The 22,760-nt window shown below is 49.2% G+C and overlaps 1 protein-coding gene across 4 annotated transcripts in view; it reads right to left on the bottom strand.

Moving 5' to 3' along the window:
• The window catches only part of SMOX (spermine oxidase), a 49,038-nt gene extending 43,079 nt beyond the window's left edge, over positions 1–5,959 (bottom strand). For all 4 annotated transcript variants that reach the window (XM_042980859.1, XM_042980855.1, XM_042980857.1 and 1 more), the window contains exon 1: positions 5,787–5,959. The gene's annotated coding sequence lies outside the window, so the exon portion shown is untranslated. The remainder of the gene's footprint in view (positions 1–5,786) is intronic.
• Positions 5,960–22,760: the final 16,801 nt, after the last annotated feature.

Below are 22,760 nucleotides of genomic sequence, written 5' to 3'. Positions count from 1 at the left end.
TTGGCTACCCACAGGGCCGGGCTCAGCTGTGGGCAAAGATAAGATGCCCTGTATCCCGGCTGTGTGTCACCCTGACTTGGGGCAGTCGTCTAAGACACCTTTTCATGGTCTTGAGAGTTCCTCACAGTCAGGCGCTCTGAAAATCAAAGGTCTCAGACCTTTGTCACTGGTCTGAGACCCACACTCCCAGAGCCCCTTCACCCAGTCCCACCTCCCAGCAGAGTGGCCCCTGCATCCCACACCCTCTACATACTCCCCTCACCTCCCACAACACAGTCCACAGGAGCCAGCATGGTCCCCTTTACCTCTTCTAGATCCCACCTGACCTGCACCTGTCCCTGTACCTACCTGCTTCGGCCCCTGAGTCCCCAGTCTCAACCCTCACTACACAGAGATGGCCCATGGACCAGGTCTGCACCACCCAGGAGCCTGTGGGAGATGCAGAGTCCCAGGCCCTGGCCCAGACCTACTGAATTAGAGCCTACATTTTAACGAGATGCCCATGTGATCCATGTCTATGTTAGAGTTTGAGAAGCACTTTTATAGACCACTGGTCTAATCAAGTCATTGCACCCGAGGCCTATAACCTTCAATGGCTCCCCAGGGCCTAGTGAATCAGGTCTAGACTCAGCAGCTTGGCAGTTAAGACCTTCCCTGACCTGGCTTCAACCCAGTACTCCAAGCTTGGGCTCCCCCTGCCCCTTGGGAATGTCATCCCCTCGTCTGTTGGCTAACGCTGCCCAGGACTTGGGGACCCTCTACAAGCACTGCCTCCTCCAGGAAGCTGGTCTGAACAGCACCTCATTATATCACATCTGGAGTGGCTCACTCATTTCCTGCAGAGGAGAGCTCTTGTCTTGTGTAGCCAGTAGCTCTGAGCACCAGGCTGGGGCACTGGGTGCTGACCACAGGTAAGAGGCTCCAGCACCCAGCTGGAATGTCCACCCTCAGCTCCAGCCTGACAGCGTCAGGCTGAGCCCCAGCTTTCACCTCAACTCAGTGGATGAGTCTCCCTGCCAAAGAAGGGGCACTCCCGAGACCCATGGGCCTGCTGAGCTTCTAGCAGCCACGTGCTTACCCTGCGCCGCAGTTTCCCAAAATGAAAAGAATGCCACCAACTCTGCCTCCTTCTCCCTGGGGGACTGGAAGGATCTGCTGAGATAGATGAGCAGATTCCTTAAACTGTGGGGGTCAGAATTTGGAGCCAAGAAACTCCATCCCTGTATGGTCAGCAACCCTTGTTTGGCCGGCCAGCCAGACCCTGGGGAAGCCAAGTGACCTGCCCAGAGGCGTTCTCATGACCAAACAGGAAAGCCTCGAAGGACAGGGCTGCCACACCCACCGCCCGCCTCCCTCCTTCCTGGCCCAGTTCCTCGGGGCTGGCACCTCATGGGAAGTCCTCACTCCTTTATGCTGGGTGTGCAAGAAGCCACTCAAGCATGCAACCTCAGGAGTTGCCAACTTCTGCAACCTCTAGGGAGCAAAGAAAAAGTCTCTCCAATCCCATTTTACAGACAGACAAAAAGAGGTAAGGACAAGACCAACAGTGATGTGGATTAAGCTGAATTCGAGTCCCATTTCTCCGGTCCCCCAGCTCTGCTCCCACATTCAACCCAGCCCTACTCAAACCTCCATGCACACTCCCCAAGGCCAAGTCCAAAGCTCCACCTCACAACATTGTAAAGTAATCCAAAAACAGGCGGTTTATCTGCAGAGCCCCTCCTGACCTCGTGAGCTCTCCAGAGGCAGATGAAGAGGGGAAAGGGCCATGCTAAACCCAGAGGGGTGACCTTCTAATGGCATCCCGAGCAGAGAGCTGCTTTTGCACCAGAAGTACTTGACCTCCCCAGCACCCCAAAACCACAACACGCATGACACCCAACTACTTGGCCTGGGCCTGGAGCCCTTTCTAGAAGAAAAAAAATGGGGCATGAAGCAGAGGACCTCAGCTGCCCACTCTGAGTGAGGACCCCTTCTACCTTCAGGGTATGGCTTCTTTCCTACCTCCCCAGCCTCCAAGGCCAGGCGCCTCTGGGAGTCAGGCAAAACCACTTGTTAGTTAAGAAGCCTTCAGCTGGTGTGGATGTGAGTGGCATGGGAGAAGTGTCACAGTGGAGTGGTTTACAGCACAGATTCTGGAGCCAGGCTGCCTGGGTTCAAATCCTCACTCTGTCACTACTGAGTTATAGGACTGTGCCTCAGTCTTCCCATCTGTAAAATGGGCATGAGACCTACATTCTAGAGCTGTTAAGAAGAGTAAAGGAGTTAATATTTGCAAGGTCTTTAGGCCATTGTGTGGCACCCAGTGAGTATACCAGGTCCCTGGCCCAGCCTCTTGGCCTCTGCTTGATTTTTCCCACCCGGGATATTCTCCTTGCTCCCACCTATTCCAGCTCAAGACCTTTCGTAGGCATGTCAGCCTGACCTTAGATCTGAACCCTTAGCCCCTATTCCATTGTTCCCCTCACAGTGTCCCTTGGCCCTCTATTCAGGGCTCTCCCAGATCTGAGGTCCCCTAGCTCTTAGCTCTCCATTCTGAGATCACCAGCCACACAATTTAATTCTCAGCTGGCTCCTTTGTGCAAAGAAGAGAGCTGTGGGTGGAGAGACAAGGGTCTATAGAAAGATGCTCAGCTCCAGCTTCTTCTTCCAACTCCTGTCCTCCAGGGCTGGGCACCCAGCAGGCACCCAAGGGATAGGCCTGAAATAAATCTCTGTCCGCCCAGATCACCCCCATCTCCTGACTTAGAGAAAACACACACACACACACACACACACACACACACACACACACACACAGCCCTCTGTGGACCCAGCCTGGATTTCAACCAAAGAGAGCAGAGGAAATCATTTATGCCCAACCCACCACAACCCACACCAACTCTACACCCCCCAGACCTGCCTAATCTTCCCTAAGCAGACAGGCTTGCTTTTAAGCCTCCTGTACCCTCCCCATGTCCCTTCTTCACATCCCACTGGCCCTCTCCAATTTTTACAGCAGTTTATACAACTGCTTTTGTGGAAAGAAAATAAAAGTCCTTGGGGTCACTGCTCCTGCACTGACTGCAATACCCATGTCTTTCTCCCTAACCCAGCCCTGACCTTCCCACCTGGCTCAAGATTCCCTGAGAGTCAGCCAGGGACTGTGTTGGATGCTCTAGATACAGCAATGGGCCATTCAGTCAAGGTCCAGCACTTGAGAAGCCGGACAAAGTAAACAAATAACTGCAACAAATACTATGGACTGTGATAAATATAATTAAGAAAGGAAAGAAACCAGGTGCTATGACAAATTACAGGGGAGTGGGGAGGGGGCCTCTACCAAGACTGGGAAGGCACATTTAAGTTGAGACCTGACAATGAGAAGGAGCAGAGCCAGCCCAATAGAAAACCCTGGACGAACATTCCAGGCAGAGGAAACTACACAAGCAAAGACCCAGAGAAGGAAAAAGTTTAGGGTGTTCAAGAAGCCGAAGTGATTCAGATGTGGCTATCAGGAAGAACGCAAAGGGGACAATGGTCAGGATAAGGGTGGAGGAGGTCAGCAGTGGCCAGATCATGGAGGGTCTGATCTTTGAAATTTTATTCCAATGGCAGTAGGGAGCTATCAAGGGTTTTAAAGGAATGTGATTATGTAATCACTATTTTTCTAAATCATTCTTGCTGTTCTGTTAAAATAGATTTGAGGTGGGCAAGTGGGAATTTGGGGGAAAGCAGGTAGCAGCTACTACAGCACCTGGGCAAGACCCAAAAGGTGGCTTGGCCTGGGGCAATGGCCTGGGGCCATAGCAGTGAAGTCAGAGCATGAAGAACAAGCCTGAGATAGATTTTGCAGCAAGAGTCAAAAGGACTTGCTGTTGCACTGGATGTGGGGAGGGGGGCAAAGGGAGGAGCCGGTACCATCTGGTCCTGTCTTTAAAGGTAGGTGGGTTATGGGCTATTTAGAGAAGGCCCAGGAAGGTCACATTTGGGGAGTACAGCCAGGGTTCTGTGTCATCCATATGAAGTTTGCATACCTATGAGACATCCAGGATACCCTAAACCATCAGATGGGTGGCTAGCTAGAGAAGCTGGGGCTGGTGACAAAATCCTCTACTTAAAATCATGAGAAGAGAAGTGATGTACATTTAAGATCAGTGCGTTTGTAAAGTAATGCTTGATTTGAAAAATCAGAAGAAAGAATGAGGCTTGGAGGATAGGTAAACAGTGGGGAGTCAGGAGAGCAGAGGGGCTGAGGACAGAGCCCTGGGATCCCCCAACCTTTAGAGCTGAATGAAGGAGTTGTCCCCAAAGACAACTAAGGAAGGGTTAGCCAGGGAGAGAGGAAGAAAACCAGAAGTCAAGAGAGGATACTAACTCTAGAAAGAGAGAAGATCAACAAGACCAACTTGGGGGGGGGGGGGTCGTCAAAGAAGACCTGCTTGTAGGGGTGTGGGAATCACTGGAGACCTTGACTGGGGCAGTTTGCGGTGAAGTGGTAGGACCAAGCCGGGTCAGGTGAGCTGAAGGACCTGAGGGATGTGCTCCAGAGGAGCAAGTGCGGACAGCTCTTTGCAGAAGTTCTGCTGTGAAAAGAAGTAAAGAAGTAGATCTGTAGCTGAGGGGGAATGAAGGATGAAGGAAAAAATAAAACAAACCAAAAAAAGGAGCGATAAGTGAGGGGTGGAGGGTATTAAGGCATGTTCTTATCCTGTTGGGAATCGGGGGATAGGAAGCCACTTCTAACCCTGGAAAGAGGAGAAGTAATCGGAGTGTGGGACAGGGAGCAGACCACCTTGGAGCCAAGTGGAGGCATGGGCGTGTGGCGGGAACTGGAATGCTTTCTCCCTGCCCCCCCCCCCCAACAAGAGGGAAGGGGGGCAAACGTGGGGCCTTCACTGCACACACTTTCCGATGCACGCCTACTCAACCCTGCATTGGTGCCCACTCCAACGACCCCTGGGGCTTGTTCCAAACACCAAGTTGCCCCCCACGGACTGGCACGGATGTGTCACCACCAGCAGGTTCTGCAAACAACCTGTGGGCACATCTTACCATTCGTGCCAGCCACTGCACTTATCGCGTCGAGGCTGTGGCCCCTTCCTAGCACTAGCTCAGAGGGGGTCCACCGGCCCTTCACCTGCCCAACCCCCAAGGCAGTGGCCTCCCTCAGTCCCTCCCCCAAAGTGAGCACTCAACACACCCTACCCCTTTCCCAGCCTGGCTCCCTATTTGGCCCTCTGGAGAGAGCGGCTCCCCGCCCCCGAGACCACCCGGACAGCCGGAGGGAGGGCGGCCCAGCCTCTCCCCGAGTCCCGGTCGTCGCCCCGGCGCCTTCTCTTCTGTCCCCAGCGCCCACCCCCCGGACCGCCCGAGTCGCCGCGGGGCGCCCGCGCCAGGCTTTGTCTGCGCCCACCGAGCGCGCCCGCCGGGCGCCCAGGGCTCTCCCCTGCTGCACGGAGCTCGGGGAGGGTCCGGCCTGCCCTCCACCTCCGCGTGCTGGCCTGGCCAGCGCAGCCCCCGCCCCGGGATCACCGACCCGGGCCGGACCACCGCTTCCCCCGGCGCGAGCGAGGGGGCGCGGCGCCCACCGCTGTCCGCGAGCCTCCGGCACCGCCGCGCACCCCAGCCCTCCCGCGCGAGCGCCGCGCTGGCCGCCGGAGCCCCGGACCGCCGGAGCCTTCGGGGCCGTTCGGAGCCCCTCACCTTCCCGCGGCGGCCGCAGCCCCTGCGGGCGTGAGCGAGGGCCGGGGGCTCGGGACTGGGGGGAGGGGGGGCAAGGGGACTGGGGGACGGACGCTCTGTACCTTTCCCTGCTGAGCCGGGGAAGTGAGTCTGTGGCGAGCGGCGCTCCAGCCTCGGCCTCCTCCTCCTCCTCCCCTCTTCTTCCAGCCGTCTGGCTTCCTCCTCCAGCCGCCGCCGGGACCGTAGGGGCCCGAGCCAGCCGCCGCGGCCTGCGTGGGGCCCCGCTCCGCCTCGCGTCCCCGGCCCACCCCGCCAGGTCCGCCTCGGCCCGGCCCCCTGCTCCGCCTCGGGGCGGGGACGCGCGAAGCTCCTCCCCGAGCCCGGCCCCCAGGGAGCGGGGAGGCGGGGGCCGCGGGGGCCGCGGGAGCCGCGGGCCCCCGGGAGGAGGGGTGGGGGCCCGCCCCCGAAGCCCCCGGCCCAACGCTCCGTCTCTAGCTGGGCGCCAAACGTACTCACTCATCCCCGAAAGGAGAGTAACCAGCCCAGCCCTGCCGGCCCGATGCTGGGCGTAACTCGGGTCAAGGCTGCCTGCCAGGCGACCAGCAGAGCCAGGACGCGGGCCTCAGTTTACCCGCAGAGTTGGAGGGAAGGGGCGCCCCTCTCCTCCCGGAGCTGCCTTCACTCCCGCAGACCCTTCACTGGATCTTAGTTGGGGTCAGTGGGTTCGTCCCCAAGGGCCGCCTCATTTTCTCCCCAACACCCGTTGCCTCCCCTGCCACCGCCACCGCCACCACACTCTACCCCGCCTCTGAGACCTCCGCGCCTCAGTCTCCAATCCTAGACAGCAGGGGGTTGGCGCAGGGCGCACTCACACCGCCACAGCCTGTCACTTCGCAGCCCACTACGTGGAAATGGCCTCTGTAAGAAAATAGCCTTCGCTGGGACGCGCTGCCTCATCCTTGGTTTAATAAAAAAAAACCGAAGCAAATAGGTGTGAGGGTCACTTTTTCTTTTCCTTTTTTAAAAAATCATAGTTATTTGGAAATTACTTGTTTATTCGCCATTTGAGATTCTGCAAGCACTGCTCTGGTCCCTTGTAGAGTTTTCATTTGTGCCCGTTTATGGGGAAGGTCACTCGGTCTCTGACCATTTCATTCTGTGAACATCTCCAGGGCCTCCTGCAGCTGATAGAGACCCAGTCCAAGTGGGGAGGAAGCCTTGGATGGAAGCCAGGCCCCTGCCTTGAACTGTCTTTCAGGGTGAGGAGGGTGCCACATCTAACCTACACCCCACAGCCAGTCCCAGTGCAGAGCATAGGTCCGCATGAGTGGAGGCCAGGAGAGCAGAGGTGACCCTACAGAAATGGGGTTTGATGCTCCCCTGCAAAAGGGACCCACTAAGCGTACTGGTTACGGGGTAAGGACATGGTGCATTTGAGGCGAAGTTTCTTCTCAGTAGAAAAGTCCTGGTCATTGCCCATGCTAGTCCCTTCACCCAGAAAGCCTTTCTGCCCCAAACCCCTATATCCCCTTCGAGTTTAATGTCACCTTCCTCAGTGAATCCTTCCCTGTCACCAAGGAAGCAGAATGCTTTTGAGTAGGCTCTCAGAATTAGATTTCCTGGGTTTGAACTCTGCCTCCATGTGGCCTCCCTGTGCTTCAGTTTTCTCATCTATAAAATGGGACTAATAAATAATACCCCTACTCCAAAGAGTCATTGGATTCAATAAAAATGCTAACATGGGCTTGACAGATTACAAATGACAGAAAACTACTCAGAATGGCCTGGTGTAAGCAAATAGGACATGTATATGCTCACATAACAGAAGACGCCAATGGTCTGAGATCTGCACACCAAGAGGTTTGAAAACTACCAAGACTTAGTCTTCCTGTCCTTATCTCTCTTCTCTGCTCCTTGCTGTGGCAAGATGGCTGCCAGCAGCTGTAAGTACCAACCTCACAGCTCAAGTCCTCATTGCTTTCAGCTGTCCCAGCAAAAAGCCAAGGTTACACCAAGTTGGCTCTGCTGGGTCACATATCATTGTTTGGGCCTGAATCACATGCCCAGCCCTGGAGTCAGTCCCATCCTAACCACAGGGATGCGGAGTGAGGAAGGGTGATGTCAGGGCACTGTTTACAATTAGAAGGTGAATGGACCCAGAGCTGTGTGCCAGACACCCAGAGAGTTCACATTAAAAAAAAAAAAAAAATTGGCCATTGTTGGGAGCCTTCATCAAATTTCAGGGGTGGCCAGTACCTTTTGAACACCCTTCTGTGTTTAGGGAACTTTCCAGGAGCACGAACCCTGCCCCCCCTTCTCCAAAGCCAAAAATGCTCCTTCCCAGTCTTCTCTGCAGCTGGGGTGCTGGCACCAACCAGGCCCTGCAACCAGATGCACCACTGAAGATTTTTATGTGGAAGCGAGCATGTGGGAAGACAGGCGTCACCCAGAATCCGTTCAGGAAGATGGTAGTAAGGACAGCCCTGGAGGCATCTGGCTGTAAGGATGACTGTGACAGAGGTGCCAGAATACTTGCCTAAGGACATGTCAGTTGTCTCTCGCTGCATAACAAACCCCCCTCAAAACTCAGTGGCTCCAAACAACAATTTCTTATTTCTCACAACTCTTTGGGTGGACTGGGCTCAGCTAGACAGCTCTTCTGCCGCGTGCTTGACTGGGGCTGGAACAATCCAGATGGTTTCTCTCTCCATGGGACCTCTCCTGCAGAATAGCCTGGACTTCCTTACAACATGGCAGCCGGGCTTCTCTCTGGGGTGAAATGGAAGCTGCCGGGCATCTTGAGGCATAGACCCAGAAGTGCCATTTCATTATTTCTACCACACCCTATTGGCTTAAGAAAGTCACCAAGCCAGCCCCTATTCAAGGGGAGGGTAAGTGGACTCCCCCTCTTGATAGGAAGTGTGCAGTGTGGTATTAGTTTGGAGGGCTGCTGCAGGAGAGTCCCACAAAGTAGATGGCTTAATCAACAGACATTCCTTGTCTCACAGTTTTTGGAGGCTGGAAGCCCAGGATCAAGGTGTCTACAGGTTCGCTTCCTTCTGCCAGGGAGAATCTGTTTCATTGCTGTCTCCGGGTTTCTGGTGCTTTGCTGGCAATCTTTGGTGTTCAGGGGCTTGTAGATCCATCACCCCAATCTCTGTCCTCATTCATCTTCTCACAAGTTCCCCCTGTGTGCATGCCCCTGTTCTGTGTCCAAATTCCCCTCCTTATAAGGACACCTGTGGATTAGGGCCCATCCTAATAATTTCACTTCTACCTGATTATCTCTGTAAAGACACTATCTCCAAATACGGTCATATTCTGAGGTACTGGGGATTAGAACTCCAACATATCCAATAAACGTATGGGGGAGACATAATTCAACCCATAGAAAATGAGCACGCAGGAGTGCAAGGAATCCTTGGTAGCCATCTTACAGATAATCTATTACAAAGCAGAAGCCTTAAGGAATACACACCTCTCTCTTATCTCCAAGAATGGATTTCTAGGGTACACAGTTTCAGATTAGGGCCTAGAACTTATTTTATTTTATCCTATCCTATCCTATCTTATCTTATCTTATTATTTCTTAGAGAAAGTAAGCCAGGGAGGGGCAGAGGGAGAGGAAAAGAGAATCTTTTTTTTTTTTCAATATATGAAATTTATTGTCAAATTGGTTTCCATACAACACCCAGTGCTCATCCCAAAAGGTGCCCTCCTCAATACCCATCACCCACCCTCCCCTCCCTCCCACCCCCCATCAACCCTCAGTTTGTTCTCAGTTTTTAACAGTCTCTTATGCTTTGGCTCTCTCCCACTCTAACCTCTTTTTTTTTTTTTTTTTCCTTCCCTTCCCCCATGGGTTTCTGTTAAGTTTCTCAGGATCCACATAAGAGTGAAACCATATGGTATCTGTCTTTCTCTGTATGGCTTATTTCACTTAGCATCACACTCTCCAGTTCCATCCACGTTGCTACAAAAGGCCATATTTCATTCTTTCTCATTGCCACGTAGTACTCCATTGTGTATATAAACCACAATTGGAAAAGAGAATCTTAAGCAGGCTCCATGCCCAGTGTGGAGCCCAACACGGGGCTCAATCCCACAACTGTGAGATCCTGACCTGAGCTGAAATCAAGAGTCAGAAGCTTAACTGCTTAACTAGCTGAGCCGCCCAGACACCCCAGGGCCTGGAATTTTAAATACTTCTTACAAATCCTACCACCACCACCAGCTACCTTGGGTACAACCAATTTTTCTCTACCCACCCCCACCATGAGCCAAGCGGGTCTTTGGAGCCTGATTGGTGCAAAGTGGATTAGAGCTAAAATGGTTCCCTATTGCTTCCTCCTGGAACAATAGGTCAGGTTTAAGCACCTGACTAGCTGTGAGGCCTTGAGCAAGTTCGGCAAAAGCTCCCTTTTGTCGTTCTTAAAATGGGGGTGATGACAGGAGCCTGTGGCTCAGGGTTGTGACGAGGATTAAAAAGGAATAAGAGATATAAAAATCAATAACCAAGCCATCAGGCCCCCTCCAGATATCAGTAGTTATTAGCATCAGTCTCTGCCACATCCATACAACTGATTTAGATTCTGTTTTGTGTTGAAACATTAGTCAAGCACTGATCACAGTGAGACTTCACATGTGTGGAGCACTTTATAGTTTACAAAACACTTCCACACCCACCACCCCGGGGAGAGGTCAGAGTAACAAAGAAGGGCTTTAGGAAATTTACTAATTATAAGTAATGCTGGTTTCTGTAAGAAAGAGACCCAAGAACACAGTGGTTCAAACATAACAGAAATTCATATCTTACCTGGACAATAAAGAAGTATTCCTATTTCATAACAGCTTTCCTCCGCATTGTGATTCAGGGATCTAGGCTCATTCCAGCATGTGCCTCCAACAACCATCAAGGTCTTGTATTCATCAGCACAAAGCCAGCCGCAGAAGAAAACCTTAGCTTGAAAACTAACATTACTTCTACTCACATACCATTGATCAAAACCAGTTTCGGGGCGCCTGGGTGGCTCAGTCGGTTAAGCGTCCGACTTCGGCTCAGGTCACGATCTCGCGGTATGTGAGTTCGAGCCCCGCGTCGGGCTCTGTGCTGACTGCTCAGAGTCTGGAGCCTGTTTCAGATTCTGTGTCTCCCTCTCTCTCTGACCCTCCCCCGTTCGTGCTCTGTCTCTCTCTGTCTCAAAAATAAATAAACGTTAAAAAAAAAAAAATTAAAACCAGTCTCATGGTCATACCTAACTACAAGGGAGGCTGGGAGATATGTTCTAGCTGTGAATCCAGGAAGGGTAGAAAAGTGACTTTTGGTGACCAGCCAGCAGTCTCTGCTATGAGGAAGTTTTTAAAAGTTCTGGAAGGGATGGGACATGTAGCCCCAAGGAAGCATCATTCATTCCCAAGGAGGATATAGTGGGTTGACTTAATGGCCACAATTCTTCACTTCCCCGTGTAGTATTTTGCATCCATATTCTTGCCACAATTGAGACAGGTGGAGTGTATCTTCCCACCCACTGATGTTAGGCTTGAACGTGTGGCTTTCTCTAGCCAATGAAATGGAATAGAAGTGGTGGTGAGTCTGTTTTGAGCCTCAGATTTAAGAGTTCCTGCATGTTTCCATTTCCTTTTGTGCTTTCTCCACCTCCATTAGAAACGTTCCCCTGGATAGCTACTGCCTTTCAGCCTGAAGCTGCAGATGAACACACGAGAGGCAGACCAGAGCTCAGCCCAGAGCCAAGAGCCAAACTCACCCAGACCATATCTTGAAGCACCTATCTGATCCAAGCCTAGATCAGCTAACATGCAGCCAACCTGTAGATGCATGAGAGCAGCACAGCCAACCCAGCCAGCAAACATACACGTGAGAAATGAATACTGTTGTGTGTTTCGTGGTTGTTACACAGCACTGTTGTTGCCATAGCCAACTGATAAAGGCAAAGAGCAACCTCACTTACCCGGGCTTTTCATAAGTATGTCAATTCCATGTGACTGAAAAAAGAATTAGAAAACAAGAGACTATGTGGCTCAAAACCAGACCTGCATAGCCATACAGTACGTGAATATGGCATCTGATGTCAAGGCACTCTGTATACTTCTGTCTGTCCTCTCCCCATATCCTGACTGGTGTCCTTAGGTTTCTCCACCAGGACAGGAGTACCTGATCTTCAGCCAACGTCTTTGGCTACTATATGGTTGTCCCGATGGAACGATGGTGTATCAACGGAAAGACACTAACAGACCCAGGCAAAGAAGGCAAGTTCCATCATTGTGGGTAAGCCTACAACTTTGTACACCCAGGAGTGGGAGACAGTGCAGCAGGCTGTGATGGAGAGACTAGCACCCATGGCCTTCAGGTCCCCACTGAAGGAAACCAGCCGCTGCTGAGACCACCCCATCAAGATGAGGCTCCCAACAGGTCTGCTAAACCAGGTCTTCTGAGACTGCAGACAAAGCAACTGTGAAAACACAAATTCTGATTCAGCAGGTCTGGGGTGAGGCCTGAGATTTAAGCTCCCGGTTGAATGCCACTGGTCCTCAGGCCAGACTTTGAGTAGCAAATCTCCACAGCGATGGTATCAGTCTCAACCGCACACTGGAATAACCTGGGGGGCTTTTAAAAGCACCGACACCTGGCTCCCATCCCCCCACAGGCAGGGGGCCTGTGGAGCACCTGGGAACTCTGGCTATTCCAATGTATAGCCACTGTTCTAAAAGCTCCCTTCACTGTTTTCAAGGGGTATGTGCCATCTTGCCCCCTCTCCACTTTTCTGGAGGCTCTGGCTCTCCGTTTGCCCACCCTTTTGCCAGGTAAGAGAATTCAATGTTTTTAACTAAAGTGATTCCCACGTTGTGAAAGAAGAAACAATTACAGGTGCCTGGGTGGTTCAGTCAGTTGAGTGTCTGACTCTTGATTTCTGTTCAGGTCATGATCTCACGGTTGTGAGATCAAGCCCCAAGTCAGGTCTGGCTCCGCACTGGCCGTGGAGCCTGCTTAAGATGCTTGCACATGCTCTCTCTGTCTCTCTCAACTCTGTGTGTGTGTGGAAGAAGAAGGAGGACGAGGAGGAGGAGGAGGAGAAGGGGAAGGGGAAGAGGAAGAGGAAGGAAGAGAAGGAGACAGAGAAGAAGAAGAAGAAGAAGAAGAAGAAGAAGAAGAAGAAGACGACATATATTGGGGTGGCCGGGTGGCTCAGTCGGTTAAGTGTCTGGTTTCGCCTCAGGTCATGATCTCATGGTTCGTGGGTTCAAGCCCTGTGTCAGGCTCTGTGCTGACAGCTCGGAGCCTGGAGCCTGCTTCAGATTCCGTGTCTCCCTCTTTCTCTGCCCCTCCCCTGCTCATGCTCTGTCTCTCTCTGTCTTTCAACGATACATAAATGTAAAAAAATAAAAAAACACATATAAAAAGGCAAAATAGGAAGGCAAAAATGGAGTCCTTTAAATTGAACAAATGTGACCTTTTGAAAATCTCACTCTCCTGCCCTTCTTTTCCTCGTTCCCTCTTGCACAGCACAAACACCCCCAGGTCTCCCTTCCATCCACTGGAAAGCTGGCTAACAGGATGAGCAGGGCTTTAACTAATTCACAACCAAGGGAAAATGCACAGGAAATGTGTTGCTTTTTAACTAGGATAATTTAATAGCTGTTTTATATCAAAACAAGGATAGGAACGTGGAATTGAGCTTAAATTTTATGTGAATTTTTGAGGTGAAATCCCAGACTTCAGAATAATGCAGGGTTTGCCACTGACGGCCTCTGGATGGGGGGTTAAGGGTGGGGGCCAAACTTTGGGGGGACTTAGAAGGGTTGCCAGATTTAACAAATTAAAATACAGGACACTCAGTTCAATCTGAACCTCAGACAAATAGACTAAGTGGCAGAGTTGGGCACCCCCAAGCCCAGGTCTGTCTGGCTCTTCATCATAACAGTAGATACACAGTCAGGCTATGAGGCAGACCCTGGTGAGCTCCAGATGACCTCAGGAATTCCGAGAATCCTCTCGAAGCATCAAGGGGCATCCGCCTAGACTCTTAGCTACTGTGGATTTTGTTTGTTCTTTGGTTTTTTTGTTTGGTAATCTTTGTGTGCTCGGGCCCTGGGCTCAGAGTTTAGTAGGAGTCGGGTCCCGGGTAAGCACCCTGAAAACAGCGTCATCTTCCTGGCCTTGGTGCCTCCATACCTCTGTTTAAATGCCCATCACAACCACCACCTGTCTCCCCACAGGTCGGGCCTGCCTCCTGCCCCTTTCCCCACTCATACCACTAACCCCGGGAAACATCCTTGATCAATCCTGAACAATGCCACTGCATAGGATGTGGGGAAATCAAGAAAAACAAACTAAAATGTGTGTCTCAAGTCCCATGAATTAGGAGGGAAGGGCCCAATCAGGAGAGGCAGAGCAGAGGGGATGCGGTGAAGAGTGATCCATTCCACAAGCCTTTTGCCTTCTCTGCTCCTATCTCCCTTGTGCAGAAATGGGCATGCTGAGCGAGCTGCCTTCTGACACTGTTATTCCAGGCACTGCCCTTCTTGCTTCTGAGACCTCCCCACTGCTGAGGAGTTGTGCACTGGGCACTCAGCTTCCGTGGGGAGATCTTGTCTGAGCCCTGTGTTTGTGCCAAGCACGCCGGGCCTTGAACCCCAGCAGCAGAGGAGGTGACCTTGGCCCAGCTGATTGCCCCACAGCATCCCAGACATCAGACCATCAGACCAGGACCTCCTGGCACTGGTAAGGCAGACGGACCTGGTCATGGCTGAGTGTGTATGCCTGAGTGTGTCAGCACCCTGGTCCCCACCCCACCCTGGGGGGGCTGTGGACAACCTCACTGACCACAACGCACCATGTCAGCAATAAGTAAACAGGATGGATTGATTGCTGCCTCCATAAGCGGAGAGATGCCAGTCACCATCTAAACAGGAAAGAAAACAGCCTGTGGGGAGAGAAGCCTTCACTATTCTCTGTGATGTAGGAGAGAAGGGGGAGGAGACAAATAGAGAAAAACAGATGGACACAGGAGTGAAGGAGAAGAAACACTGACGGAGTCAGACCCAGGAAAACAGGCAGCACCAAATCCAAGGTTTGGGGGCTGCTGTGTTTATACCAGCTGCTCAGTGCCCTAAACCCCGTGGAGGCCTCCCGGCTCCTCCTACAGGCCCTGCTCAGACTACAGCTTGTCCTAGAAATCCTCAAGGATAAACCACCCCCAGGGATCCCTCTCTTTTGCACAGAAAAGGTCCAAAGGGTGTCTCCAGCCAGACATATTCCCAGAGGCTCATCTCCTCTCCTTCTGGGTCACTGCTGAGTCTCATATTGTAGGATACACGATTTCTCCCATTTTCAAATAGAGACACTGAACCCTTTGTGGGTCCACCCAAGGCCACCCCCAAGTGAGGAACAAATTTAGCCGCCTGCATCTAGCCTTTCGACCCCCATCATCCTTCCTGGTCCCCTTATCGCTGACCTTTCTCGGCGTGCCCCACCCCCTGCCGTGTCTTGATGGGAGCACCCAGGGCGGGTGACTCAGGTAGGGGGTGGCTAGGGCTGCTCACTTCGTGGGAGGAGCCCTTACCCATGAAACAGACCATCCTCTGAGTCACTAGGAGATCCTGGAGGTTGGGAGAAGCTGACTCATCCTCGTCTCTATTTTGTCGGGGAAGGAAAAGGCCTCACACACGGGGGAATGGCCAGTTCATCGTTCTTTTCTCCCACATAATTGAAAACTGCAATGGAGCCATGTGGAAAGATGGAGCAGGCCCCAAAAAGGTCCTTGTGACAACTCTAGAAGACGTGACATGGGGAGAGAAAGGAGAGCCTGGGGTCCTTTCACACCACGGTGGGCAGGAAACTCAATACTCAAATTTAGATTTGAAAAAAAAAGTACCTTTGAAGGACATTGTTTGTCTCGCAAAATAATCATTCTTTGGAAAGCTCTGAGTGTCTTTAAGTCTTTAAACAGCATTCCATTCGGGGCAGTTCCCCTGGGGGGTTTTAGATCCATCAGGGAGCTCACAGGCTAGGAACGGCCGCCCTTCTGACCTGCAGGTCACAGGTCGCCTCCAGCGCCCTCGGTTCCCCCACTCCAGTTCAGAGCTTCTCAGCCTTCCAGAATCACCTGGAGAGCTTGTGAAAAACACAGGTGGGTGGGTTCCACCCTAGCGCTTCTGATTCAGCAGGTTTGGGGTGGCGCCCCATCACCTGCATTTCAACAGGTTCCCAGGTGATGCTTGAGCGGCTGGTCCACGGAGCACACTTTGAGAATCACGACTGAGACCCACCTGCCTGTGCTCCCTGCCAGGAAAAGTCACCCGACCTCGTCACTGGTCTCCACCTGCTGTCAGGGCCGCAGGGCTCCACAGGGCACTCCACCTTGCCCGCCCCAACGAACTTCCTGAGAAAGGGTGTGGTCTCTTCCCACCTCTGCCTAGATTTGTTCATACCTTCTCCTCTGTCCCCAAACTTCCCACGGCCCCTCGGCCCCTCGTGCGCCCAGCTCAGCCGGTGAGGAAGCAAAGGCCACTGCCTTCCCACCCCCAGATCTTCAGACCTGCCCGCCCGGGGCACACTCTCTCTCCCGTGCTCCTCAGAAATGGAGGACGTGCGGGTTCCCAACCTAAGGCCTCCCACACCACCCAGTGTCCCTCCTCCTTCGGTTCTCTCTTCGCTCCTACATCTTTCCTCACCCCCTCTCTTATGGGAAGAGTGGACCATTCCCATGAGCACACATTCCCCAGCATCTCTCATCTTTTGAAAAAAAAAAAAAAAATGGGGGGGGGGCGGTGGGGTGGGCAGGGCACCTGGGCGCCTCAGTTGGCTGAGCCTCGGACTCTTGGTTTCCACCAAGGTCATGATCTCACGGTTCTTGAGGTTTGTGAGATCGCACCCTGCATTGGGCTGCGTGCTGACAGGGCGGAGCCTGCTTGGGATACTCTCTCTCCCTCGGTCTCTGCCCCTCCCCTGCTCACGCTCAATCTCTCTTTTATAAAAATTTTTTTAAAAATGTTACTAAGTTTCCAAAAGGGGAGGGGGATGAGCTATCCTAGACCACGCCACACCCAGGTGTCCTCACCTCGGTCAGTCAGAAATATTCCAGACGGCTGACCCCTGCCTCCCGCTGGGAAGATCCTCTGCTCTGGGACCTGCCTCCCCCCCCCTTTCTCTCTCTCTCTCTCTCTCTCTCTCTCTCTCTCTCTCTCCCATGGCTTCAACATGGTGTCTGCTAAATCTGCATCTATAGCCCATGACCACTCTCCTGAGCTTGGATTTTATCCAACTGCCTATGAGCATCTCAAACACAACATGCCCAAGACAAAACTCTTGATTTCCCCTGACCAGTTTGGAGGTAAAAAAATTTTTTACCACTTTTTAAAGTTTATTTAGTTTTGAGAGAGAATGAGGGAGGGGCAGAGAAAGAGGGGGAGAGAGACTCCCAGCCAGGCTCCTCACTGTCGGCACAGAGCCTGGCACGGGGCTCGATCCCACGAACTGTGAGATCATGACCTGAGCCAAAATCAAGGGTCAGACGCTTAAGTGACTGACTGAGCCACCCAGGCACCCCCCAAATTTACCATTTTTAGGTCTGCAGTTTAGTGGCATTATGGGCACTCGCGGTGTTGTGTAACCATCACAACACTGCCACCCACTACTCATTTCCAGAACTTTTCCATCATACCAAACTGAAACTCTATACCCATTAAATAATATTATTTAATATTGTTCCCCACCCCCACCCTCAGCCCTTGGTAAACACCAAGGCTTCTGCTTTCTGTCTCTTTGAATTTGACTATGGTAGGTACCTCTTATGAGTGGAATCTTTATCTTTTTGTGTCTGCCTGCCTACTTTTTCCTCTCTCAATTTCTGCCATCCCCTAATTGCCCAAGAATATTCCCCAACAAATAAACTGGAGATTGGCCAGCTGCTCTGAGAAGGTTCCTGAGGTGTTCCTCAATTTTTTTTTCAAGTATTTGTTTTGTTGTTTAAAATTTAAATACGTAAAATAAAACAGCCAAGAAAGACATAACACCATGCTCCTACTTCTCAAATTTATCATTGTTGACATTTTCTGTCAAACTGCTTTGTCAATTTTAAATACAAGAAATAAAGCGTTATGATTCAAATTGTAAACTCCTTTTAAGTCCCACCACCAGAGACAACAGTAGATAAATTAAATATACATTGTCTAGCCGATTTTTATAGTGCACACTGAACCTGTATTTCATCTAATCTGAGACACGTCAGTTGTAAGATGCACTATTATTTTAAGCCCCACTTAAAAAGAAAATCACCGCCCAGGTGCCTGGGTGGCTCAGTCAGTTAAGCGCTAGACTTCGGCTCAGGTCATGATCTCACCGCTCATGAGCTCAAGCCCCAGGTCAGGCTCTGTGCTGACGGTTCAGAGCCTGGAACCTGCTTCTTTTTTTTTTTTTTTTTTTTTTTTTTAATTTTTTTTTTTTTTTACGTTTATTTATTTTTGAGACAGAGAGAGGCACAGCATGAACGGGGGAGGGGCAGAGAGAGAGGGAGACACAGAATCGGAAGCAGGCTCCAGGCTCTGAGCCATCAGCCCAGAGCCCGACGCGGGGCTCGAACTCACGGACCGCGAGATCGTGACCTGAGCTGAAGTCGGACGCTTAACCGACTGAGCCACCCAGGCGCCCCTGGAACCTGCTTCTGATTCTGTGTCTCTGTCTCTTTCTGTCCCTCCCCTGCTTGTTCTCTCTCTCTTTCTCTCTCTCTCTCTCTCTCTCTCTCTTTCAGAAATAAATAAACATTAAAAAGAAAAACACTATCAGTTTAACTATGGCATGACTTTCTAACCTTAGATTTTTATTTACTTATTAAAAGACCTCCTTTAGATCTATTTAGTCATATATTTTATCATACCATATTTCATCAAATCTAAAATGCCATCCATTTTAAGATGCAACCTGATTCAGGAACTTTTTTTAAGGCTTATCTGTTTTTGAGAGACAGAGTATGAGCAAGGGAGGACAGAAAGAGAGGGAGACACAGAATCTGAGGTAGCCTCCAGGCTCTGAGCTGTCCACATAGAGCCCAACGCGGGGCTCAAACTCACGAACTGCGAGATCATGACCTGAGCCAAAGTCAGCCGCTCAACTGACTGAGCCACTCAGGCGCCCCCAGAGACTTTTTTTAAGTATCTTAGAGTCAGTGAATTATGGCTTATCACTCATGTGCATAATAAGAAGACATTTTGAAGAACATAAAATTGGTTAAGTATTCCTAAAACTTCACATCTAAAGTTCCACTCATCTGTGTCACTTTTTAAAAGGTTAGTAGACTTCTTTTAATGTTTATTTATTTTGGGGAGACAAGAGAGAGAGTGCAAGCAGGAGAAGGGCAGAGAGAAACACACACACAGAACCCAAAGCAGGCTCCAGGCTCCGAGCTGTCAGCACAGAGCCTGACGCGAGGCTCGAATCCACGAAGCGCGGGATCATGACCTGGGCCAAAGTTGGACCCTCAACTGACCAAGCCACCCAGACACCCCAGGTTAGTAGACTTCTTAAGAGTTTTAGGTTCTTTGGTTTTTTAAGTTTCAATTCAAGTTAGCATACAGTGTAGTCTTGGCTTCAGGAGTAGAATCCAGTGATTCATCTCTTACTTATGACACCCAGTGCTCATCCCAAAAAGTGCCCTCCTTAACGCCCATCACCCATTTAGTCCATCCCCCCCACCCAAAACCCCTCCAGCAACCCTCAGTTTGTTCTCTGTATTTAAGGGTCTCTCATGGTTTGCCTCCCTCTCTGTTTTTATCTTATTTTTCCTTCCCTTCCCTTGTGTTCATCTGTTCTGTGCCTTAAAGTCCTCATATGAGTGAAGTCATATGATATTTGTCTTTCTCTGACTGACTTATTTCGTTTAGCATAATACCCTCTCGTTCCATCCATGTTGTTGCAAATGGCAAGATTCCATTCTTTTTCATTGCCGAGTAGTATTCCATTGTATGTCATGTACACACATATAATGGAATACTATTCGGTGATGAAAAAGAACGAAATATATATTATTAATATTAATATATGTTACACCTTATTTATTACATATTCATATATTTATGATATATATTAATATTTATATATATATTACATCTTTATCCACTCATCAGTGTATGTGTGTATATATGTGTGTGTGTGTGTATACACACTACATCTTCTTTACCCATTCATCCGTCGATGGACATTTGGGCTCTTTCCATACTTTGGCTATTGTCGATAGCGCTGCTATAAACATGGGGGTGCATGTGCCCCTTCGAATCAGCATATTTGTATCCTTTGGATAAATACCTAGTAGTGCAATTGCGGGGTGATAGGGTAGTTCTATTTTTAATTTTTTGAGGAACCTCCGCACCGTTTTCCAGAGTGACTGGATTTAAAGGAAAAATTGAGCAAAACATATAGAGTTTTCATGTACCCCCCTCACCCTCCCTCCCAATTTTCCCTATGTTGAACATCTTGCGTTATTGTGGTACATTTGTTTTCGTTGATGAGCCGATTGTTTTTTTTCTGATGAGTCAATATTGATGTATTGCTATTAACTAAATCCAATCGTTTATATTAGATTATATAGGGTTCACTCTTGGTGTTGCACATTTTATGGTTTGGCAAATGTGTAAGGACATGTAGCCACCATTACAGTGTCATATAAAACAATGGTCTTAGTGCCCTAAAAAGTCCCCTGTGCTCCATCTTCATCTCTCTCTCCCCACCAAGCCCCTGGCAACCGCTTTTCACTGTCTCTATAGTTTTGCCTTCTCCAGAATATCCTATAGTTGGAATCACACAGCATGTAGCCTTCAGATTGGCTTCTTTCACTTGACCTAAATGGTTAATTGGTCCTCAAACTGTCTGTAAACCTGGAGGGATGTCAGTGTGTGATCATAGTGCCAAATCACTATACCTTTTGGTGAGCTTATTCTACTCTTTAATAATTTGAAAATTACTTCCCATGCTAGAATAAAAATGCCCTGAGGTGTTTAGAGGTTATTTGTATCCTCATAGGAATAAGGACAGAACATTTGAGGAGGAGGAAAGTTCAGATGTATTTGTCGAATCCAATTCTTGGTAAAGTACGTGGAAAAGTCCTCTGCCAAAAGGAGAGAGAAGGCTGGAAGGAACAGTTCTGGAAATTTGACATGACAACAACCAATGTTTTGGGTGTGTTGGGGACAGGGGGTTGAACACGCACACAAGCGTGTAATGAACAGCATTTACTTTCACGTCAAAGAAAGTGAGATTGTAAAATACCCTGAGGATTCCTTGACTTTTTTATTGTTGTTTTTTTTTTAAGGTATCAAGTACCTCCAGGAATGTTCACCCTTGTTAGTATCTGTTTCCGTAAGTCTTGAAAAACATTTACGTTGTGTTATCACCACCACAACTGATGTATAGAACAGTGCTATCACCCCACAATAATCCCTCATGCCCCTTGGTTGTTAATCCCTCCCCCTTCTCCAGCCTCAGGAGACCATTGATCTGTTTTCTGTCCCTATCATTTTGCCTCTTCTGTAATAAATGGAATCATATGGTATGTAATCTTTTGTGTCTGGCTTCGTTCACTTAGCCTACTGCATTTGAAATTCATCAATGTTGTGTATATTAGTAGTTCATTCCTTTTCATTGCTGAATACTATCCCATTATATGGATATATACCAGATTTCATCTATTCACTAGTTGAAGGACATATGAGTTATTTCTTGTTGGGAGATTATGAATAAAACTGCTGTAAACATTTGCATCCAGATTTATGTGTGGACACTTGGATAAAAGCCTAGAAGTTGGATTGCCGGGTCATCTGGTAGGAGTGTAGTGAAATCTCAATAGTAGTTTTAACTTACTTTTCCACAATGGCTAATGATGTTGAGCATCTTGTCATGTGTTTTTTTGTCATTTGTATTTCTTTTGTAGAATGTCTGTTCAAATCCTTGCCCGTTTTTTATTGGCTTGCTTGTTTTATCATTGAATTGAGACTTCTTTTTATATTCCTGTTTTTAAATAGAAGAGCCTTGAAATGATTCCGTCATGTGTTTCCTTTAACCCATATTTTTCTCTCTGTGGTTTCCATCACATATTTCGAAATAAAGGTAGTCATAGTCTTTCTAATGCAGCAAATAGTCTGACCTCAAAATTACTTTTTCTCAACCTCCTAAAGCATTTCATAGCAGTGCTTTATTTTCCATTCAGTAGCTCCTGAGAATTGGGCAAGTGGCAAAGCCATGAAGAGGAAATGTGTCTGGTGCTGGGAAGTGAACAGAATGGAAAAATACACAGACACGTTTACATCTCTTTCTTTCTTTTTTTTTTTTTTTCTCTTCACCTATTTTTTTTGCTTCCTGGCCCTTTCATCTGAGTTCATTTTCCTTCTATCTAAAGCAGTTATTGAACAATCATTAGTAAAGTTCTGCTGGGGATAAACTCAGAATTTAGATTTTTACATTTTATGGAAATGCCTTTATTTCACCTTTCTTAAAAGATGTTTTAGCTGGGTATAGAATTATATGGATTTTTTTTTCCCAATACAGTGAAAGTATCATTCCACTTTCTTCTCACTTCCACTGCCAGCTGACTAAATGTTATATCTTTTTTCTGCCCCCTCTGGCTGTTCTTAATATTTTTCTCTGTGTCTTTGGTCCTCTATATCTAGGTGCAGATTTTATTTTATGTAGACTGTCTGGAATTGAGCTTCTTGAATATGAGGGTTGGTATCTTTCAATAGTTTCAGAAAATTTTTCAGTTATTATCTCTTCAAATATTGCTTCTGTCCCTATCTCTCTTGCTTTTCAACTTCCGGAACTTGGATTAAATATATATTCAAACTTCTCACTGTGTGCTCTCAGTCTCTGGCCCTCTGTATTTTCCTTCTTTTTGTCTCTTGGGCTTATTATCTCACTGTTCAAATAAATGCCCACAACATGAATCAAGAGTAATGTATTGGGTAGACTGCTTGCCGATGGCTCCTGTACATCTATTCTAGATACCTGTTAGCTAATCCTCCATTGGCTCAGACAGCATCCATCCATTGTTTTATACAGCTGATATTAACATCTTTGGGGAAAGTACTATTCT

This window comes from Panthera tigris, chromosome A3 (assembly GCF_018350195.1).
Source record: "Panthera tigris isolate Pti1 chromosome A3, P.tigris_Pti1_mat1.1, whole genome shotgun sequence".
NCBI classification, from domain to species: Eukaryota; Metazoa; Chordata; class Mammalia; order Carnivora; family Felidae; genus Panthera; species Panthera tigris.
Note: the sequence above shows the minus strand (reverse complement) of the source record. Positions and strands in the feature narration are given on the sequence as shown.